Source organism: Telopea speciosissima, chromosome 1, assembly GCF_018873765.1.
Source record: "Telopea speciosissima isolate NSW1024214 ecotype Mountain lineage chromosome 1, Tspe_v1, whole genome shotgun sequence".
Taxonomy (NCBI): domain Eukaryota; kingdom Viridiplantae; phylum Streptophyta; class Magnoliopsida; order Proteales; family Proteaceae; genus Telopea; species Telopea speciosissima.
In genome coordinates, this window is record NC_057916.1 from 46,636,792 (window position 1) to 46,660,093 (window position 23,302).

Consider the following 23,302-nt stretch of genomic DNA (forward strand, 5'->3'; position numbering starts at 1 on the left):
TCCTCCTCTTCAAGATTGTTAATGTTCTTAGAATTTCCATCATGTGATGGAAGGGGGTTGTTTTGAATATTTGGTTGATTTGACTGAACCGCAAACTTCCCTTCATCAGGTAGATCTTGGACTGCATGTTTTAGTTGGTCCCATTAGTCGAATGCCCATTTTGTTGATGGTACTCGCAAAAGAGATTGGGCTTGTATCATTTTGGCAATGGGTTTGGCAAGTTAGCCAGCTGAATCTTGGTCAAAAGTCCTTTTTGGATCAGCTTCTTAAGGACTAGGCTTAGTGGTATGCCTACATCAGTAAATTGTCTTCTTTGCCAGTTTGCCCCTGCCCTTGGGGCATTGTTCTCAATCACAAGCGGGGCCTCTATGGTTGGTACCATCACATTCACCTCAGTATTCTTATTTGGAAAGTTCTTTTTACTAGCCCCAGTTCGATGGTTGTTCAAAGTGATGCCTTGGTGGAGTTCCCTTGGATCAAACCAGAAGGATTCAAAAGGCCTCTTCAACTTGTTGGCCCACTTCAAATAAGGCCTCAAAGGTGGTCAAAGGCTCAGCAAACTGATGAGTCTTATAAGACATTTGGAGGTTCTTAATGATCATCTTGACTTGTTCCTTCTCAGTGGGCGGGTCCCACATCATTGTAGCCTTGGATCTAAACCTCATCAGGTACTGAGTGAATCCCTCATTAGCCTCTTGCTTGGTAGTTTCTAAATCTTGATGGGTCAGCTCCATCTTAGTATTGTATGAGTATTGGTTCTTAAAGGCTTTTACCATGTCATCTGTCATTAGCCATTGCAAGGTGGGTCCAGTCATGGACATTTGGAATGCTTGGCCCATTTACTATTTAGAAAAGGTCCAGATTCTCATCTGGCCTACATATACCCTAAGATGGGCTCTTGGGTCACCGGTTCCATCAAAGTTTTTAGATTTCCATTTGAAACCCTCAGGTAAACATGCTTCAGCGAAGAACCAAAGTCCCTCAGAGTCAATCATGTGGTCTTCCACCCCTTTCACATTCTTCATAGCATGTTGTAGTTCCTTAACCTTTTGCTTCAGGAGTCGGTTTTCAACCCGAGTCAACAGTAGGTTGCAGTCCAGAGGTGATGACCTCATCTTTTAAGGCTAGATTGGGGTTTTGTGAAGACCCTCCATGAAGTCGGGTATGACTTTGGCTTAAGCTGGCCGGTGGCATTGCAGGAGTAGGTGCACTTGTTGTCAACTTGGTCACTAGGCCCACGAAAAGTTGCATTTGGTATTCAATTCCTCAATATCTATACGAACAGCTTCTTCACCCATTTTTGGTTCAAGGGGGCCTAAAATGCGAACTAATCTTCTTTCGATCCTAGTCCAACTAGTTGTAGAATTGGAATCCTGCCGTCCCGAAGTAATGGTTCCTAGTAGCAGTAAGGTCACAATTAGACCAAAAGGGAAGATTGGGAGGAATCTATGCCTATGGTGAACCTTGTACCCCTAGTGTGTCACCCTAAGGAAAGCATGGTATGCAATATAATGCGCAAACAAGTTCACAATAGTTACGCTAATCGCAAACAAGGTTTAGTAAGTGTAGGCGCTAAGTTGATCAAGTTCTAGGTTGACCCACACATCAAGGGTCATAAATTGGCGAAGCGGGCCCAAGACAAGATCAGGGTTAATTAAGACGATTAAGAACTAGGTCAACAAAGTGCCGATTCGGTTCTCAAGAAATATTACAGTTAGTGTGTCGTAACCTAAGCGTTGGGCTCTAGATCCCTACATGATGCATGCTGGTTAATGGATAATAGGACCGAAAAAGGTTCCCTTAGCAAGGTGCTCCTAAATACCTCTCACCAGTCCTACGAGTAAGATGATCAAGTGGTGCGACCGTGCAAGCCTGTTTGATATACTATAAGGTACGGTGCTAATAGTTGTAGTTTCACCAAGAGTAAGCCATGTGTCTACACACTTGGCCTAGGGTTACACTATGAGATGTAAATATTGGGATTGAACTTTGGAGTAGTTAGATGACCAACGGTGTATGATAGTGTATGCAAATATGATGTAAAGTTAGTGCATGGAAGTTAGCACCCAAAAGCACACAATTAAAGAAAAAAATCTGACCTATTTTACACAACTAAAAGTAATCCCCAGTGAAGTAGCCACTGTGAGGACAATGGGCTATGGTCGGGGATCCACCACGTGGGCTCCACCTCATCACCCTCTCCTTTAGTTGTAGGGGGAGATGAAGGAATGTGATGTATGTCATGAAGTTGACACCAAGAGGAGGGTCTAGGACCTAGAAAAATTATAATGTAATGACTTCCATGTAACGCCCTTTTTTGGGGGGACAAATGGTCCGTTGGTCTGGGTACGGCTCATATTATGATCTGGGGAAGGTATTAGGTACCCCAGTTCGCCCAGACTTGTCAGTCTTTCTATTGCTAGGCAGAACAAGAACGACTAACATGCTTCTAATGATGATAAATACAAAAGAGGGTTGGGAATTACATACCCGGAGGTTTGGCCTCAAAACAAAGGTTAGTATACAAGAATGTAAAATAAAGGACTCAAAACCTATGAGACCTAAACATGAGAAATGCTACGCTAACATGATTGATAATGGAGATGAATAATAAAGCTTGAAAGATAATGAAGATAGAAGAGATGAGCATACGGGAGGAATTAAAGAGATGCAAATCATATGTAAGACATATTAAAATACAAGATGGATACAAGCATGGAGAATCTTACATTTATAATGACAGGATACATGTAAATGTATGTAAGAATACAGTAGAAGATGCTAAGAGAACAACATACAGCATGAGTTATCACCATCTAGGGAGATGGGATCACTCTCCTCCGGACATGCAAAATGAAATAAATGAAATAGACAAAAAAATAGTTAAACAAAGGAGAAAGAGGGGCCTACCTAGTTAAAAGAAAGTTAAAACAAGTATGTGAAGGTTTCCCTTTCCTAACTCAGGTGATTCGTACGTTGAGCAAGTTTTGCTGCTTGTGGTGATTCCTCTTGTCTCTTGTACTCAAACACTTCATTGTTAAGCCGAGATTATCGGATTGGTGTCTCCAAGTCTTGATCTTGAAGTTTCAAGTAGGATTATAGTACTCAAGAAGTGAGAGAGGCAATAAACTAAGGCCAAGTGCGGGGCCAAAGGCTAAAGACTCAAAGCTTCTTGACAAAGGAGCACTGTCTCTGAATTGGGGATTAAATAAAGCTCATATAAGGTGCATGTAACCCTCCTCCACATGAGAGGGGGTGTATTTATAGATATAGAGGGGTGTGTGCATTCCCAAATTTGTGTAGGTATGGATTGGTTAATGGATGGGTGGCAAGTGTTTAGTTACCTTAGGGGGTGTTTCTTGGGGCCTAAGGGAGCTAAAATTGAGATCCAAGGTGCCAAAAATAGTCTTGGTCACGAATGGAATCGCAATCAGAGCTAAACATGGCAAGTTTGGGCTTCTTGAATTTACAGAGATTCGCTAGTGAAATTGCCCAAGTCGACATCAAAGTGGGTTGGAGTCGACATCGAGTGGTTGTCGATGAACAAGACTCGACATCAAAGGTTGGTATTGAATGTCAATTGCCATTAACTGAATGTTGAAATGAGATAGACAGTAGAAGTGCATTGTTCGAGAGTGAGATGGTATGGCTCGATGTCGATGGAAAGTGGGTTAAGTGTCGAATCGGGGCCCTTGAGCATCGAACAAAGTTACAGAGTTGATAGGGAAGGCTTGGACTATTAGGGCCAGGTTTTGGGCTAGGCCAGGCTATTCCAAGGGGTCTAGGTTAGGGCTTAGCCTTTCCAGGGGTTCTTAGAGGACTTGGGAGGCTCAGGTTTGGGCTCCAAAAAGGGGAAGGACGATTGGTATACGGATTCGAGTAGTGCATACTGACGCTATATCCACAAATACACCAGCTCTAGGACTTGGAGGGTACTCATCATCATTATAGGAAACATCCAGGGGGAAAGACAAAATGAGGTAAAAGATTGGCTGGATCAGGCAGAATAATGGCGTCAAAAAATCTTTGGAGAGTAATCACCTGGATGTTGGGTAGCGTAATGGTGTATGGGTGTTGGGTACTAAGACATCGGATAGAATAATGGCATCAGAAAGCTTCAAAAACTAGGCATCTCAGATATCGGGCAAAGTAACGACACACGGGTGTCGGGTACTAGGACCTCGGACAGAATAACGGCGTCAAAAAGCTTCAGAACTAGGCATTAGGATGTCAAACGGGGTGATAAGGCTATGGGGGGGTTTCAGGGTTTTGGGCAAAAACGGGTTAGGAAAGACGAGTCCAGGGGACCTAGACTCCGAACAAAGGGATGAGGCTCGAAAGCCCAAAATATGATTGGGGTAGGGCCCCGAAACTAGGAAAAAGGGGAAAAAAGGAAAACTGGAGCTCTGGGGGTCCCCCTCTCTCCTCAACTTGGAACTTGATGAAATGAGGGATAGGGGGTATCTATAGGAAAAATTTCCATCTGGCGGCGCCACGACGAAATCTGCGGTGCCACCGGACTAAAAAAATTACACTTTGGGTCCCCTGTGGCGCAACAGCTTGGGGCACGGCATTGCCCGATGATGTCGTGGGGCCAAGGGTTGACCAGATGTGGCACCGCGTCCAGGTATGGCGCTGCCACGTGGCGTTGTGGCCAAGTGTGGCATTGCCGTGCGGTGCCATTGCCGGGTGAGGTGCTGCTGCACAGTGCCACATTTGAGCACAATGCTGCCGTGCATCCAAGCGCAGTGTTGCCAAGTTGTGGCTTTGGGTGGGGGCGTCGTGTGGGGTTGCCGGGATGTGGGGACCGCGGGTGGAACTGAGGTGGAATAGGGGGTATCCGAGTCACCCTGAAGAAAAAGAGAGCTTAAAGGGCATTGCTAGTCTTTTGCGTCTAGTTGCCATCATCGCTGGGGGTGGCAAAATTTAGCGTCTAAAGTTTGCCCCTCTTTGGCCAAGGCCTGTGCTAATAGCCGAAGGGCAAAGATAAAAGACTGGTTGATTTTTTCACCAGGAGGATGCATCATTGCCACTTTGCTTATAGGTGGTAGAGTTGAACGATAAAACCGCATCTCGGTAAACCATTCGACAAGTCTTTTGAGCTACTACTACCGTCACTTTGCTCATAGGCGACGGTGTTCCCTCGGTAAACTTTTCAGTGAGCCTCCTTGGGTCAAGCAACTACTCCATTACTTTTTTTAAAGGTAATAGAGGTCCCTTAGTAAACCTTTTGGTAAACTTCCTCAGGTTGAGCAACTACTATCGCCACTTTGCTCATAGGAGACGACGTTTTGAATGATAAAACCTATCTCGGCAAACCGTCCGATGAAATCTTTTGCTTTGAATGATAAAACCTATCTCAGAAAATGATTCGGTAGCAATGGGTGCTCAATCAGTCGATCTAGACGATTGGGTGTCAATGGGAGATAGAAGATCTGATGGTAGTGGGCGATCAAGAGATCGGATGACAGCGGATGACCACAAAGTCAAATAGCAACGGGCAATCCAGGGATCAGATGACAATGGGTGATCAACAGATCCAATGGCCACGGACGATCCAAGGATTGGATGACAATGGGTGATCAATAGATCAAATGGCAATGGCCGATCCAAGATCGGATGACAATGGGTGTTCAACAGATCAAGTGGCAATGGGTGATCCAAAGATCGGATGACAACGGGTGATCAACAGATCAAAATGGGTAATGGTTTTAAACGGCGTTCCATTGGATCCTGATTTATGAGCGACGCTTGGTAGGAAATCTAACTTTGAGCAACGCTCGGGATGGATTTTTTTTTTTTAAGCAACGCTTAGCAAAGTTTTGTGCAACGCTCAATCAGAAATCTAATTTTAAGCAACGCTTGATGGGAATCTGACTTTGAGCAATGCTCGATAGAAATTTTTGGTTTTCCGCAATTCTCCACAAATTTTTGAGCTTGATCAATGCTCAGTAGAGTTTGGTTTTGAGCATCACTCGATTGGAGAGACATCGCACGACCAAATTTTCTCTTGGAGATGTATGATAAGACAACATCGTGATGAGTTTTTAAAATGTATGATGAGATGGCATCATGACCAAAATAGCTTTTGAAAATGTACGATGAGACTCATGACTGAAAAAGTTTCAAAATTTCTATAATGAGACGACATTGTGATCGAAAAAGTTTCAAAATTTATACTATGAGACGACATCGTGACTGAACTTTTGAAAACGTACGATGAGATGGCATCATGACCAATTTTTTAAAAAGTATATGATGAGATGGCATCATGACCAAATTTTTGGGAACGTACGATGAGATGGCATCATAACCAAACTTTTAAAAATGTATGATGAGATGGCATCGTGACCAATTTTTGAAAAAATTTCATCGTGACCAACTTTTTGAAAGACGTGCGATGAGATGGCATCGCGACCCAATTGGGAAAAGTGTGCGATGAGGTGGCATCGTGACCGAACTTTTGAAAATGTACAATGAGATGGCATCGTGACTAATTTTTGAAAGACGTATGATGAGATCGCATCGCGACTCATTTTGAAAAAGTATACGATGAGATGGAATCGTGACCAATTTTTTGAAAACGTATGATGAGATGGCATCTGATAAATTTTTGAAAAAAAATGTCATCGTGACCAACTTTTTGAAAGACCTACGATGAGATGGCATCGTGACCCATTTTGAAAAACTATACGCTGAGATGGCATCATGACCCATTTGGGAGAAGTGTACGATGAGGTGGCATCGTAACCCAAAATTTTTTTTTTGGCTGTCAGTTCTGCACGGCGCTGCCGTGTGGGGCTTCAAGCCTATGCGGCAGTGTCGTGCAGGGCCATGGGCCTGTAGGGCGGTGTCGTGGGAGGTCGTGGGCCAACGTGATGGTGCTGTGCAGGGCAGCGGGCCTGCACGGCTGTGCCACATGGGGTTGCAGCCGGGGCCGCGATGCTGTCACTTGGTGCCACTAGGCATGCACCCATGGTCCCGCGGCACCGCCGGCCTCCAATTTCTATAAATAAGGGGGGTGGTGCTCTGGTGCTCATTTCCTACCTCACCAACCTTCTTGGCTTGGATTTTCCATTAGGGGTCTGCCCTCTCTCCTCTTTCTCTCTCTTCTTTATTTTCTTCTTGCTTTCTTCTTAGTTTGGCCCTTTACTATGTCTTCATCAAATTGGGGTAGGCCATTGTCGTCTTCCTCTGAGCTGACCGACGATCTAAAGGCGGAGTTGTACCCTGGCAGCATTCTGGTGGACACTAGCCTCCACAAATGTTGTACCATTTGGGGACAGGCCCTCAAAAAGGTAAGTGGTGCTTGCCTTCTCTTCTTTTTCATGCAGCGCATGTTTTGCTCAATACTTGATTCCTGCCCATTATTCTGTAGGAGCTTTACTCTCCCAGCTATAAGAAATACTGTTGTACCAATGACGTCTTGTCATGGTACTAGCAACTCCATCCTGTTGTGAGGGAGAGGGTGGACCTGAAAGGCCTTGGTCGTACTGCTCAGGTAATTTCACCAAAGGTTGATACCCCTGTAGTTCATGCTCTTGCACACCATTTGTGGCCGTTGACCCACACCATCCATCTACCTGCTCAGGAGGTAACCATCACCCCCTTGGACTTCTTTATGATTACGGGGATCCCCTTCTCTAAGAGATCTATTTAGTTGACTCCTTCCATTCGGACGAAATCCCTTGGGGAGATTAGTGATCTCCTGGGTTTCAAAGTGACTTCCCGCATCACTCTTCTGTCCACCTTGAAGAAAGAGTGCGACAACCTGGTGATTGATGATAGCTCCCCTGAGGAGTTATTTGATCATGTTACTAGGAGTTTTCTCCTCTATCTTGGCTCCAATGTCCTCTTCTGTGATGGACGAGGTCGCACAGATACTCTTCTTGCTTATTTTTTTGAAGATTTTGAGGTGGCAGAGTCTTTTAACTGGGGTAGGTCTACTTACACCCATTTCTTGAAGATGTTAGATTGCTTTCAGTGCGCCGGGCTTGATTGGCTGTGCCTATGTTCTTTGGGTATGCTTTGCTCCGTTGGCTTCTTTTTTTTTTTTTTTAGCCTTTAGTTTTCCTTTGGTTCTTGATATTGCTCAGTCCTCTTTTTGATAGGTATGGTGTTATGAGGTTCTAGGGATTCATGTCCCTTGTCTTCTCGATGAAGCAACTCCTTACATTCCCCGAGCGACTCATTGCGGGAAGGCCGGGTGTTCTTTCATTGACAAGCTACAAGTACGCCTTTAGCTCAATGACTTAGTAGTCAACCAGGTAATCATCAAAGAAACTTCTTTAAGCCTTTTTATTCTTTCTCAATTGGTTCTCCTTTACATTGGTTTAATTGAATGATTCTGTTGGCAGATCCACTAGGAGCCTTACGACGAGGAGCAGATTGATGATCCTGATGACTAGGAGGAGTATCGATATGTCTCTTGGCTTGCCCAGAAGCGGATAGCCTTCGAGGGTCCTTCTGGAGTTGATCTTTATCTTGGGGAGAGGGTGACCCTCCAATGGCATTCTGGTCAGATGGTGCCTCGAACTCCCCCTTCTCTCTTATCTCCTGATATCGAGGTCTTGAGGGTTAGGATCTCAACTTCGGAGCTAACTGTAGTAGATTAGAATTATCAGGACTTCCTCTATCAGATGACAGTCTAAGTTCGCTTGACCCGGGAGGGTCTCGTGGTATTTTCTTGAACCTTATCTCCCTTTGTGACATTTTCTACTTTTTTTGAAATTGACAATCTTGCCTCTTCTTTTCTTTCTTCTTTTTGCAGTACCCAAGCCACCGTCTGATTCTTGGCGAGTACGGATTGCCCCCTTCAAGTGCTGCAGTGTGAGCTCTCGCCCTTCCCATGTTGTCGATGCTAGCTTGCCTATCGTGTAAATGGGTGTCTCATCCCAGGGTACCGGGGATGGACCATCCCTTCCAAATGATATCAGTCTCTAGACTATCCTTCCTAGCTACTGGGTTTCTGATCACGGTTTGGGACTCCTGATTCCCTTTGCCGAGGTATGTTGCCTCTTCTTTTTCTCTTTTACTTTATGATTGATCCTTTGGTCTTGGCGCTGACCTCTGCTTGGTATCATCATAACAGATTAGTGCTGAAGATATGCTAATATGCGCCAGATGCAGGTGAGCATGGATGCCGACTTACTAGAGCAGATACGTGACATCTAGCGGTTGGTGAGTATTTCCCCTTCTGTGTCTTTTGACGTTTGCTTTCCCTTCTTAGGAATCTTTTCCCTTTTGAAGTAATCTCATTCCTTTTTCCTTTTAGAGCAGTCAGCTCAATAAGATGAGGAAATCCCGGGACTACTTTGAGAATCGCTGTCAGCGGTATTCTAAGGAGAACAGGCGCCTTCAGAGGCAGGTAGCATGTGCAAGACTCTTTGCATCGCCATCCGTGGCACAAGGCGATGATGATTATGACAGTGATGGAGATGATGACGTCGGTTGTCAAACCCTACTCTTGACTGGTTGGATTTTTTATTGAAGGGCAGGAACCCTTGTCCAGGCAACCAGGATCATTGTGGAGCATCACACCACTCAATGAGATCAATGAGAATACTTTGAATCAGTTTCCCTATGTCAGAAGATGGATAGCAGACCCCTACAACTGTGCAGCTCACAGCTTGATATATGGTTTGGATCCCAGGTAATCTCTCTCCTCTTTATAATGGTGGGACCGACCTTTAAGGAAGTGTGTAAAATCCCCTATGTGGCATGTGGGGACAAAGCCCTAACCAAGGGTCAAACCCCTGTGCAAGCCCCATTGAATTTCAGCTTGCTGGAATTCTCTGGGCGATGGCACTGGGCGATGCAGCAAGGCCCAGTGACATCACCCAGTGGCTGTTTCTGTATATTTTAATGGTTTTTAATTATGGGGACCACCCCATATGGACATGGGTACCCTCCACTGATAGAGGGAAGTCTGAGGCACCACCTCATACCCTTGGTTCACTGTGGACCCCATCAGTGAGCCCAGAATCAGTCAGAATCAGTTTAAAAGCTAATTTTCAAAAGGGGCCTTCACAGCCAAACAAGCCTCAGTGTGGGCTGGGTCTATAAATAGGAGGGGTCTGAGCTCATTTAGAGCTCTTATTTCTTGCTGAAACCGTGAGGAGAGAAAGGAGAGAAAAAGGAGGGAAAGAAGAGGAAGGAGAAGGAGAAAGAAGAAGGAAGAAGGAAGAAGGAAGGGGATTACTTGCAGCCTTGCAACCAAGCTGAAACCGAGTTCTCTCAACCATTTCAGGTATAAAAATACCTATAAACCTGCTGTCCTCATCTCTTCACTGTGTTTGATGTGTTTTTGCTCCCTGGGCAGCCCTGAACAGCTAGGGTTTACCCAGATCAGCTCTAGATCTTCCATGCAAGCCTTATGCATGGAAGATCTGTGATTTTTGAACAAAAATATAATTCTGATTTGCTGTTCTTGTGAGCCGATTCTGGCTGTGCACAGCTACACTGGCCAATTCACTTCTGGCTGACTGATTGAAGCCCTGGGTGCAAGCTAGGGTTGCACAGACCAAACCCTAAGTGGTTGCAGCGATGAAACCCTGTTTTGCATCCATTTCCAGCCCTGCATGTGGCTGGAATCGAATTCTAAGTCTTAAGAAAACCCTATGACACTATTTACTGGGTTGTCTAGGCAGCCTCTGGCAGCCTGATGGTAGACCTGATGGATGATCCATTTAGATCAAGAGGTAGGTCACCCCAGGGGCTACCTGATCCCCCAAACATGCAGAGGATCAGGTTTGGGCATAACCTGAAAAGCCCAACCTTGGAATCTCAGCCCATTGTCGATTTACAGCCTCTGGGCGATGCAGACATCGCCCAGAGCCAACGCCCAATGAATGAAAAGTTGCTGTATTGCTGATTTGACTTTGGGGAATCTCACCCAATGGCCTTTGGACACTGTGGAAGGTTGGAACATGACCAAAAAGCCCTTCCCCACATCTGTCCTTAATTGGAGAATGCTTTGGAACCCTAGTGGGTCCCGCAGGTGAAGAAACCCTGCTGTGCTTGGTCCTACAGTACAGACAAGCTGTGGATAGCACTGTGGACTTGATCTGACCTAGGGTCAGGTACAACTAATGAAAATGACTATTTTACCCTTTGTGCCACTGAAATTGGTTGAGGCACCAGGACATAACCTAAGGCCCAGTGCAAGGCCCAGTGATCCCAAATGAGTACCAATCAAGTACCGGGTCAACCCAGTAAGATTAGGTTAACCCTAGGAGTACCAGTGATAGACTGAAACCCTAATATAACAACTTTTGATTTACATCTAGGAATTGATCCCATACTCGAGGACAACAATCAGACTGCTGTTGGAACTGAGTTTGCTAACGAATATTTAAAACCCAACTCAGGTGAGTGAATAATTCTATTATGCCTAAATGTGTAGTTATGATACCATGCCAGCTAATAAAACTTGAATCATATATGTTGTGTTATTTATTCCTGTTCAAATTACTCGAATCACTGCATAGTGATTGTCTGTTGATCAACACTGTGAATTCTTATATGATGATTGTGATTGTTAGACAAGATGCCATAGTCGGCTTGGAAATGAGGCCCGTAGTAGCCCATAGTATGGGATACGGTTGACACCACCTGACTCATACGATGCCATATAGACATGGGGTTAGAGTTTCATCACCTGTGCTACGTACCCTTGCCAATAGGAGTTAAAGACTTGGATGCCTATGGGGGCAACCATATGTATACGAGAAAAAGAGAAAAGAAATGAAAAGAACACTGGAATGGTGAATGAATGAAAAGAACACCGGAATGGTGATATTGAGCTATATGCAGGGCTATAAGCCAGAAAAGAAATGGTTGTCCCACGGGTTAATCACAGAGGGCTGGTCGGGCTGACCATGGTGACTGATGCGGGAGCTGACTAGTCTTCTCTGACAACTCAATAGGTGTATCGTGGGAAGGGGTTAAAAGCCCGCACCAAGGATACATGTATTGGGGATTGCCATAGCACTAACCTAACTTAGTTGTATTGTTAGGTGGCTAATAAATAATCTGGACATGCACATTATGTAGTATCATTTGAATTGTGTATTGTGATTGCATGTGCATGCATAATTGATGTTATTTGCTCTAATCATTCCCACATTAATGCCCTTGCCCATGCCACCAGCCCACGGCCTATGTGCCTGGCGTGCGTGGCAGCCACATGCAACAAGCCACAGGCAGCACCATGCACGCGTGTGGGGCCTGCCCAGTACGGGCTGCACGCAGCCCTTGGGTGCTGCTCGTAGATTGTGCCCCTTTGCCCTTGTGGTTTTGAGTAGTTTTTTTATTATAGAGGAAGAAGATGGGTGAAGAGATTTTTCTCTCCACCCACTTGGAATTAAAATGAGATTTTAATTGGAAATGGGCTTGGATACATGTTATCACATGTGATGTGGTGGTTCAATAATTGTAGAATTCCAGTGTTATGCTTGCTTACTTTAATGGTGTCTATGCATGATGTTATATTATGATGTGATTATGGGATTGGCTTTCTAATAAAATCGATGATAATTTGATGTATGTGATGTATTGGGATTAAGGGTGGATCTGATGGTTCTCTCTCTTTTTCTCTCTACCCCTTTCATTTTTGTAAACAAATGTACTCCACCCCATGGGCAACCCAAATTGGTGGGTTGGTTTCTCCATGCGGGGCTTCTTTATTATGAAAAGGAAAGTGTATAGAATATTTTTTCTAGATTTCCATTATAATTTTAGAGGAGTTATGACTCCCAGGACATGATGATGATCCACATGTGGCACTCAAAGCTTATGGAGATGCAAGTCACCTACTTTGAAGTCGTGATCGGGTGGAGGAGATGATTGAGGCATGGCATCTATGGCATGATTGATGCACGCATAGTTAAAAGTAAGTTATTAGTTTTATTTTTATTGGGAGGGTTCTTTAATTGCTTTTGATAAAGATGCCACCACCCCATAATCACTTTTAATTAATGTTGATTAATTATGTTATTTGATTCCATCCATGATATATATGTGAGAGATGCATAATCCCTCTTTAATCATAATCATGTATGATATGGACTAGTCTAAGTTGGTAGACATGTCCCTGGCCTCCTATTGAAGATAAATATAGAGATTGTGTGATATGACCCCGCATACGCCGATAGGACATTGCCATGCTCATCATCACATAGTTATCTATATTTACCTCTATTTAGATACGTTAGGATATGGATAGTGAGAGGGCACTGCGAAAGTGGGCCATCTTTCATGATTCCATGATTCTAACTAATGCAATAGGTAAATGCATGACTTAGGTGTATGTCAGCCGATATGATCTGGGCATGACACCCAGGTGGCCAAAAATATTAGAAGCCCATGAGGTGGACAGATTAGTCCATACTACCACGGCGTATATAATGACCCCCGACAGGGTAAGTTATGCATGTAAGATTATAGGTATCTAATTCATTTTTAGGTCATGAGGGAGACCTAAATCATGAAAGACCATTGATGTGTATACTCAATTTTTATTAATGGTTATTAATATGCATGTATTTTTTACTTGTACATGTGTAGATTATTACTCAATGGTTGTCGTTAATTCTAACCTATTAATACTCATTAGTGAATACAAATTAAATGGTATAAATTATGTCGATTGCTACCAGAGCATTAAATTGCTCCTGACTACAGAAGGACTATACACAGTTCTTGATGAACAAGTTCCTCCTCAGCTCGACCCGAATGATTTTGAGGCATATGAGGAGATGTAGGATTTCCTTAAGAGGGAATCCAAGGCGTCGCTTTATATCCTAGGATCATTGGAGAAGTCAGTATTGGACTCAGTCAAGGATATACGTACCTTAGGCGATAAAATGGATAAACTTGCTAAATTTTTCAACAGGCAGCTGGCACATGCACATTCTGATGTAGTGAGTCAAATCCATAACCACAAGATGTCCCAGGGGACTCCGGTGACAGATCATGTCATAAAAATGATTAATCTATTCGAGAAACTGGAAGCCATGGGGACCAGGTTTGAGCTACGGTACAAAACTAATCTGATCTTAGCATCACTCACCTTCGCCTATGCATCCTTTAAGATGTCCTACAAGATGTCAGATAAGGAACTGGAGCTCACCAAGCTTGCTAATGCACTGGTTGAAGCGGAGGCCACCTTGAAAAAAGATAAGGCTGAGGTCTATGCTACTAATGTGAAGCCTTCTTCAAATGGAAAGAAGAAGAAAATGGGAAATAAGGGTAAGCCCCTAAAATCGAAGGGTGAGAAGTTTGGCAATAAGAAAGCTAAAGGTAAGTGTTTCTTTTGTAAGAATGAGGGTCACTGGAAAAGAAACTGTCGTGCATTTCTGGCTACTGTGAAAGATAAAAATCCAGATGATACTGAGGCTTCTAAAGAAGGTACATGTAATGTTTATGTTCTTTATGAGTCTAATTTGTCCTTTGAACCAACAAATTCTTGGTTGGTGGATAGTGGTTCCACTGTTCACATTTATAATGATTTACGGGGGTTCAAGGAGACAAGGAATCTGGAAATAAATGAGGTGCATCTTTGGATGGGCATTGGAGCTGAAACCATGGAGATGGCTGTGGGAACTTTTATTTTGAATTTTAGTTCTGTTAATTTAGTTTTGAAGGATTGTTACTACGTACCCTCTTTTAAGAAGAAGGTTATTTCAGTTTCCAAACTCGTTTTGGACGGATATAGTTTTTCCTTTAATCCTAAATTGATTATTTGTTTTAATATTTCTTTTGTGGCATCTGGATATATACAAAGTGGATTGTATTTCTTAGATTGCCCTCTTACAACGAATGTTGTTTCGAATGTTGATTTGAAACATAAAGCAGCTCTAGTGAACTCAACATATTTATGACATCTAAGATTAGGTCACATTAATTTGGACTGAATCATAGATTGGTAAGGAATGGGCCCTTAGAGTGTCTGAGGGTGAAACCATTCCCTACCTGTGAGTCATGCCTTCAGGGCAAAATGACCAAGAAACCCTTTAGCAATAAAGGTACTAGAGCCACAGATCTGTTAGAGTTAATACACACTGATGTGTGTGGGCCAATAAATATACAAGGAAGGTATGGATATGAGTATTTCATAATTTTCACCGATGATTACTCTAGATATGGATACATATACTTGATGCGTAGAAAATTGGAAGCCTTTGATAAATTCAAAGAATTCCAAGCTGAGGTAGAAAGACAGCTCGATAAATACGTCAAGTCCTAATGATCAGATCATGGAGGGGAATATCTATCGGATGAATTTAAAGAACATCTTAAATCGCAAGTTATAGTTAGTCAACTAATTAATCTAGGAACATCACAACAAAATGGTGTATCCAAACGATGTAACCAGACTCTATTGGATATGGTCCGGACGATGCTCACTTATGGTGAGCTACCTCTCTCTTTCTGGGGTTATGCTTTAGAAACGGCTACTTATATCTTGAATAGGGTTTCATCCATGTCTGTAGATAAGACACCCTTTGTGTTGTGGAAGGGGCATAAGCTCAGCATTCAACACCTTAGGGTATGGGGTTGCATAGTACATATGCGAAAGCAACAGACAGACAAGTTGGAATCCAGGATTTCGAGATATTTTTTCTTAGGCTATCTTAAAGGCACGATAGGTTACTACTTCTATGACCCAGTTGACCAAAAGGTCAATGTAAGTAAACGCATCACATTTCTAGAGGAAGAAATGCTGACCAAGAGGTCTGAACCTGGAGTCATTAAAGAGTTATTGGATAACTTAGGAACTTCACTTGCAGAAGTGAGACCAATTGACATACCTGCTGAAATACCAACACCTCAAGAACCTCGATGTAGTGGGAGGACTGTTAGACCACCTACTAGGCTTACTTTTCTTACCAAAGAGGAGTAAACAGTGGAAGAGTTCCACATGGTGTCAGTTGAATCAGATGATGATCCGATAACATCCTCTGACACTTTTAAGGATGTAGATGCCACTAGGTGGCTAGAGGCAATGCGCTCTGAAATTGATTCGATGCATTCCAACAAGGTCTGGACTCTGATCGGTCCACCACTTGGCATTAAGCCAATTTGATGTAAATGGTTCTTTAGGAGGAAGAAGGGCGTGGATGGAAAGGTCAAAAGATTCAAAGTGACACTGGTGGCAAAGGGGGTATAGACTATGAGGAAACCTTTTCACCAGTGGCGATAATGAAGTCCATCAGGATTTTATTGGCTATCGTCGTATACTTTGATTATGAGATCTGGCAGATGGATGTGCAAACTGCATTTCTAAATGGATTTCTTCAAGCAAAAATCTACAAACAACAGCCTGAGAGGTTCTCTGTCAAACTAGCCCCTGACTGGTTGGAATTTTTTATTGAAGGGTAGGAACCCCTGACATGGCATCCAAGCACACTATGGAGTATCACTCCAGTGATTGAATTTAATGGAGAACCCCCGAGGATGTCCTCCTACATACCTGTCAAAAGATGGATTGCAGATCCTTGTAGTTGCAATGCCCACAGCATAATGTACTGCATGGACTCCAGGTATTCTTTCTCCTCTCCATGAATGTGGGTCCCACACCTAAAAATAGGTGCAAAAGGCCCTGGGTGAGGTATAGGTGTAAGGCCCCAACCCTAAGTCAAACCCCTGTGCAAGCCCAAAGTGAAACAGCTTTGCTGTATTCTCTAGGTGATGCACACATCACCCAGAGTGGAAAAATGCATTATTTTAATCTGTAGATGTGTGGGGACCACCCATATGAGACATGGGCTCCATATATAGGTTGAAGGGAGTCTGGCAGACCACCTCATACCCTTGGACCCCTGTGGACCCCACCTGAGTGCCCAGAATGACTGAAAATCAGTCAAAAAATGCATTCTCATAAGGGGCCTAAGCAAGCAAATAGGCCTCAGTGGGGGCTGGTCTATAAATAGAGGACCCCTGCTTAGTTTTAGAAGCTTAGTACACTGTTGGAACCGTGGGAGAGAAAGGAAGAGAGAAAAGAGAGAAGGAGAGGAAGAAGAAAGGAAGGGAAAGAAGAAGAGAGAAGGAGGAGAAGCTGTCCCTGCCTCCAAGCTCAAGTTCCAGTAGCCATTCTCAGCTATTCTCAGCTATAAAGCTACACCTACACTTGCTGCCTTGCTGCTATTACTATCCATCTCCTTAGATCTCTGTGTTTTTGGATGAGTTTTGGTCATGGTTTGCCCAAAACACTAAGGGGCTTCCATGTATGGCTTCAGATCTAACATGCAAACATGTTGCATGGAAGCTCTGAGTATTAAGACATGATTTTGGTTGCTCTTACCTACCTGAGACTAAAATCCATGCATGTGCCTGATTGCACTGCACTGTTGCATCAAGAACAGGCAGTTTGGGCTTAGATCTGTGTGCCCTGGCTGCATGTAGCCTAACCATGTGTTGCAGCAGCCCTAGATTACCCTAACATATGTGGAACAACCCTTGCATGTAGCCAGATCCATGGTCTGCAGCTGGAGCTCTACTGGGTTACTATTCACTGGGCTATCTAGGCAACTCCTGGCAGCCAAAAGGTGGGCCCAAGTAAAAGTCCATAAAGGCTAGTGCAAACTACACCCCATGGGGTCCATGATGACCTAACATGCATTGGGGCTGATCAAGGCACTGCCTATGCTGCAAAACCTAGGAATTGGAGCCTATTCACGTTCTAAACAGGCTCTGGGCGATGCACTGGGCGATGCATACATCACCCAGAGAATTAAAATGGGTATTTTTGTAGATCTGCTTTGGAAACTTCCACGATGGTAATATAGGCAGTGTAAGGAGGTGGTAAATGACCAAAATACCCCTCCTCACATCTATTCATATATATTTTACCTCGAGTACCCAAGTGGGCCCCATAGGGCTTGGAAACCCTGCCTGTGTTGATCTTGCAGCACTACTAACTTAGAGGCTGTGTTGTGTGGCTGTTGTGGCCTTGATACATGTATTGCAGGGAGTAAATAACCATCCTACCCCTACACCATATTCTTCGGATGATGCACTAGGGCTTAGACCTAAAGCCTAGTGCAAGGCCCAGAGAATTCCAAGTGATGTCCGATTGTGCATCGAGTCAAACCAGTGAGCCTAGATCAACCTTAGGCTAACCAAAAATAGTTTGGAATACTAAATGACATATTTTTTATTTATACTTAGGGTTTGATCCCATGCTCGAGGTACACTACCAGACTACAACCAGAACTGAAACTATAACTGATCTCATAGAACCAAACCCAGGTGAGTGAAATGTTATCGTGTATGTACGTGTAACTTTATTATTATTATGCCGGTAATTGATTCTACAATTATAATGCTGTGTTACTTAATCAAAGTAAATTTCATAATTACTACACATCGTGTGACTGTTGATCAACTCTATTTGAATATATCATGTTGATTGTTAATGATAGACTAGATACCGTAGCCGACTTAGAAATGAGGCCTGTGGTAGCCCGTTGTATGGGATATGGTTGACACTGCCTGACTCATACGATGCCATATAGATATGGGGTTAGAGATTCATCACCCATGCTATGCACCCTTGCCAACAGGGGTTAAGGTGTTAGATGACTGTGAGGGCTACCGTAAAACCTCGGGCAAATACGTCGGGAAGCCTCGGTAATATGCTAGGATGCCTCGGGCAAATATGCCAGGAAGCCTCAAGCTATATGTTTGGGAAGCACCGAATGGTGAATTATGGCTATATGCCAAACTGAGTAAATCCTCGAGCTACATGCCAAGAAGCACCGAAAGGGTGATTTATGATATTGAGTCGGTTACCTCACAAGTTTAATCACAAGGGGCTGGTCGGGCTGACTAAGGTATGCAAGCTAGAGCTGACTGGTCCTCTCAGACAACTCAATGGGTGTATCGCGGGAAAGGGTTTCAAGCCCGCACTAGGGATACATGTATTGGGGATTGTAGTGGCACTAACCTGCCTTAACTGTATTGATAGGTGGCTAATAAATAATTTGGACTTGCATATCATATAGGATCATGTGGATTATGGTTGCATATGCATGCATGATGATATATTTTACTCACGGGCTCAGTGGGGCTCACACTCTGTTATATATGTTTTTCTTTCTATTAGATGATTGTACAGATAGATGCCACTGTGGTGTGGAGGCTCATTTTGCGGAGGAGAACCTTGGTGGTTAAGATGATATTGGTATGGACCCCGACGGAGGTCGTGCCGATGATGTGAGCTTTCTCAGTGGTTACTGAAGATGACCCGTGAAGGGTGCTCTTGATGCTTTTTGTCTAAGGGACTCCTTTTTGATTTTGTTAGGAGTTTATCCCCGTCCTTATTTCTGGTATAGTTTCTTCTTTTCTTTTTGGGGTTGAGTTATCTCGCCCTGTACATATTTACTTTTATTTCCGCTTATGTATATGTCAGATCTTACTGTTCAGGTTGAGGGTTATATTGGGGAATGAAACAACTTTACTTATGTATATATATCACAATCATTTCCTGTATCGCTGTGCTTTCTTCTTTCTTTCTTTATAAATGTAGATTAACTGCAACACTCTAATTTTATTTGTGATAATGCTTTGGATGTGTGTCCGTGAGTGTATTAACTGCTTCTAGATCCGTGGGATTTGGCAGATTGCCGTTATGCAATTCGGGTCACCTACCTAATCCTCCCAGGGGGTGGTTTGGGGTGTGACAGAGCTTGGTATCAGAGCATGAGGCTCTTTCTATATTCACGGATGGCAGAATAGGGATAATAAGCTACCAATAATAAAACATGCTATAAAGTAAAGCTGCAGGGGAGGTAGATGTAATTGAAAGATAAATTGCATAATTACATTACTATAAAGATAATTGTGGCCGAGCCACTACATGATGTTTGATTGAAAGTACTACTTTCAAATTACATAAGCTGACAAAAAAAAAAAGCAAGTATATAAACCATGATAAAAAAAAAAAGAGTGACAAAAGTCAAAACTACATTGAGTCAAGTCAGGCTAAACATAAGGTAGCTGGCTGGAATGCTACTCTGGTGGAGGTAAGTCACCCGGTGGAGGCTGAGTCTGTCGTGAGTCATGCGATAATATGTATCCCAGAAATCCAAGCGTCACTCTACTGATTCCACTCTACTCTCCAGGGATGAGAAGCCCCGATCCATCCTAGTAGACATGTCGGTGAGCTGGGTGCAGAGGCCCTAGAACTATGACATCATCTGAGACCACCCGTAGAACTCTGCCACCTATGAACTAGTAGCACCGGTCGCCTCATATAGGGGCAAGTCAGTGAACTGTGCTCCAACCCCATTTAAGTCGCCCTCCTCCTCTAGGCCAACTCCCTGCTCCTCTCCCTGTTCCTGGCCCTGCTCCATCTAATCTCCCTCCTCTGGATCACTCTCTGGCTCCCCTGGCACCTTCATCGTTAGGATCGAGGTCTTCCTGATGGGTCTAGACCTGTCCCTATCTATATACTCACCACCCAAGGGAACATCAAAGTGTCTGAAGCCTAAGGTTAGGAACTTCCCATATGGAAGGTTCCCATCAGAAGGGTTCTGGGCATGGTACAACATGGCTTGTAGCAGTAGATATGGGAGGTTTATACTTGGACCCCCCTTGCGTGCTCCCAATAGGCAGTAAGTGATGTAGGCCCTCAACATGGAAATGCTACCTCTATTCCCGCCATTCGGGTAGATGTTATACGAAACACATCTACTAATGAACCGGGCACTAGGCTTATAGGCAGCCTCGGATTTAGGAACCCCCTCTGAACTAGTCAATGCCTTGAAGACCCTCCTTCTGGTCTCCAAGGAAAACATGTCTGAGATGTCTATCCTAGGCTTATAGTAGCACCTCTCATCTGTGTTAGGCAGCCTAAGGATCTCTGCTAAGGTGGCAGTGGTGAGTCTAATATCCACTCCCTTTACTCTGCTCTCCAACCTGAACTCCTGTGTCCCAGATGACACTAGGTTATAGTAAAAGTATCGAACCAAGTTAGGGTAACATGGCTCGGTGGGCGAGAATATAGATGCTCGACCTAGGATATTGAACCTACTGTATAAGTTGTACTGGTGGAATTCATCCACTTGTACGAATCTCCCATTCACTATGCTTTTGGACCTAAATTTGTCCCAATCCTTGGAGTGCTCATACCTAGAAAATAAGAACCGGTCGAAGTCTGGCTCCTCGAAGGAAGAATCCACTCTTGGTGAGGTGGGTGGCACAAAATAAGATGAAGAATGCTCAGACTAGGACCGTAACCTCTTGCGTGCTACGGATTTCCTCGCCGTTCCCTGACTAGTAAACATGGAGCTGCAAAAAGGAAAGAATAGGAGAAGTTAGGGCAAGAAAAATTAATAAAATCCAAGCCAAGACAAGAAAATCATGGAAAATAACCTAAAACAAGAGAAAAAGTTAAAGAATCTTACCCTAGGTCGTGTAGGATCGCGGGGGACCCGTGAAAATGGGTGGATATGGTGTGGAAGTAGTCACACTAGGCTTTGAGGCTTTGCCCTAGGTGTTTAGGAAGCTGTAGAGGACAAATGAAATAAAAAGGAATGGTCTCGGACTATTATAACTGGGCCCCGATTCTCTGGGCAATAGCACTGGGCGACGCATCTAACGCCCAGAGACATTGCCCAGAGAATGGAACTTTGCTATTTTTGCATAAAGACTTATGAACTTGTGAGTTTTGCCTAGAAATGGCTTAATAAATATAAAAATAAAAATTATACAAATATGTGAATATAAAGGAAATAATATAATAATAATAAAATTTTAAATTAAAATATTTAATTAATGACACATGTATGGATAGATAGGGCAATGCTTGTGGGCTGTCAAAGTGAAATAAGAAGCATAGATATTTTAGGAACTTCCTTCCTTATTTAGATGATTGAAGACAAATAAATATGCCTATACCTATAAATAAGTAGAGTGTACTTAAATATTTAATATTATGTGCCTATTGCCATGTGTGTATGAACCGAGGTGGAGTGATGCTATGCAAGCTTGAACATAGATATGTAGGTATGTTGTATTATGTATTTATGAGATTTTAGGGAGCGTAGATCTCATCATACCCACAACCTAGTTCAACCAAGAATAGAATCCAATAGGTTGTCCAGTCAAAGTTGAACCCCATAGATGCTAAGATGCCTCGAGCCGACCCATTTATTTCTCCTGCACATGATTACTTAAATTCCTGTAGGCATGTACTTAATTCTTTTAATTAAGTATCTATAGTGACTTGATGCTTAGAACCTCTTCATGACAGGACCTTACCACATTAATCAGGCCTGGAGAGCCCAGCAACATGCGATATATTAGGCAACTAAGAAGAAGATGGATCAGGGTACGTGCGATACAGGCCCTTGTCGAACACCAGTTAGTAGTTTACTTAGCCCTTGCGGACACTAGTGGACCCGAGGATTGAGCTACTTACCTATTCCTAGCAGACAAGGTTAGAAGTGACATAGCCTATCTTTACGTCCAGGATATCATTGCTAGTTGGCAGTTGCAGAGGCTTGCCTACTAGGCACAAGTACATAATTATTGTTAAAATTTTAAAATCATGCATAATATATCATAAAAACAAATAAAAAGGGGAACAAGAATAAAATGAACCAGCAAATAAAACACACCTTGCTGGGATGACTACATTAATTCACTGGAACTGTGGAATAGGTATGTACATATGTTAACTAGGATTTGTTTGTTGACCTCGATAACGAGTGTTGGATTATTGACCAAGTTGCTCTTTCCAGAAAAACAACCATGGTCAACACGAGAAATACTCGAGGCGGTCGTCGAGGAAGACGCCCTCGTGTTATTCAAGAGGTTGAGCTGCCGAATGGAACTGAGGCCCAAAATTTTGAAGCATCGGCTTCTTCACCGATGGCACCAATGGTTGCTCAAGCTACTGCTGCGGTGCCTCAGCTGGGTATAGCAGCTGGTGAGGTGAATGCGTTCATGACTACTATGATGCGGACCATGCAGCAACTACAAGAACTACTGGGCCAAATGTCTATGCAATTTGTAGCTATGATGCATGAGCATGCAGTACCACCTCCACCACCCAACCGGCCCGTACTTTTCCCACCACCTGTGCCTCAACACTCATCGGAAAACTCTACCGCCAAGGTAATGGAGAGTTGTACGAAACTCCAACCACCTGTGTTTTCCAAGTTGAATTCCGAGGCAATGCAGCCACAACGATGGATTAGCGCCTTAGAGAAGGCATTTGATGTGCTCGAGTGTTCAGATGCACAAAAGCTGATATGTGTGGGTTATCAGCTACAGAATGAGGCTGAAGCTTGGT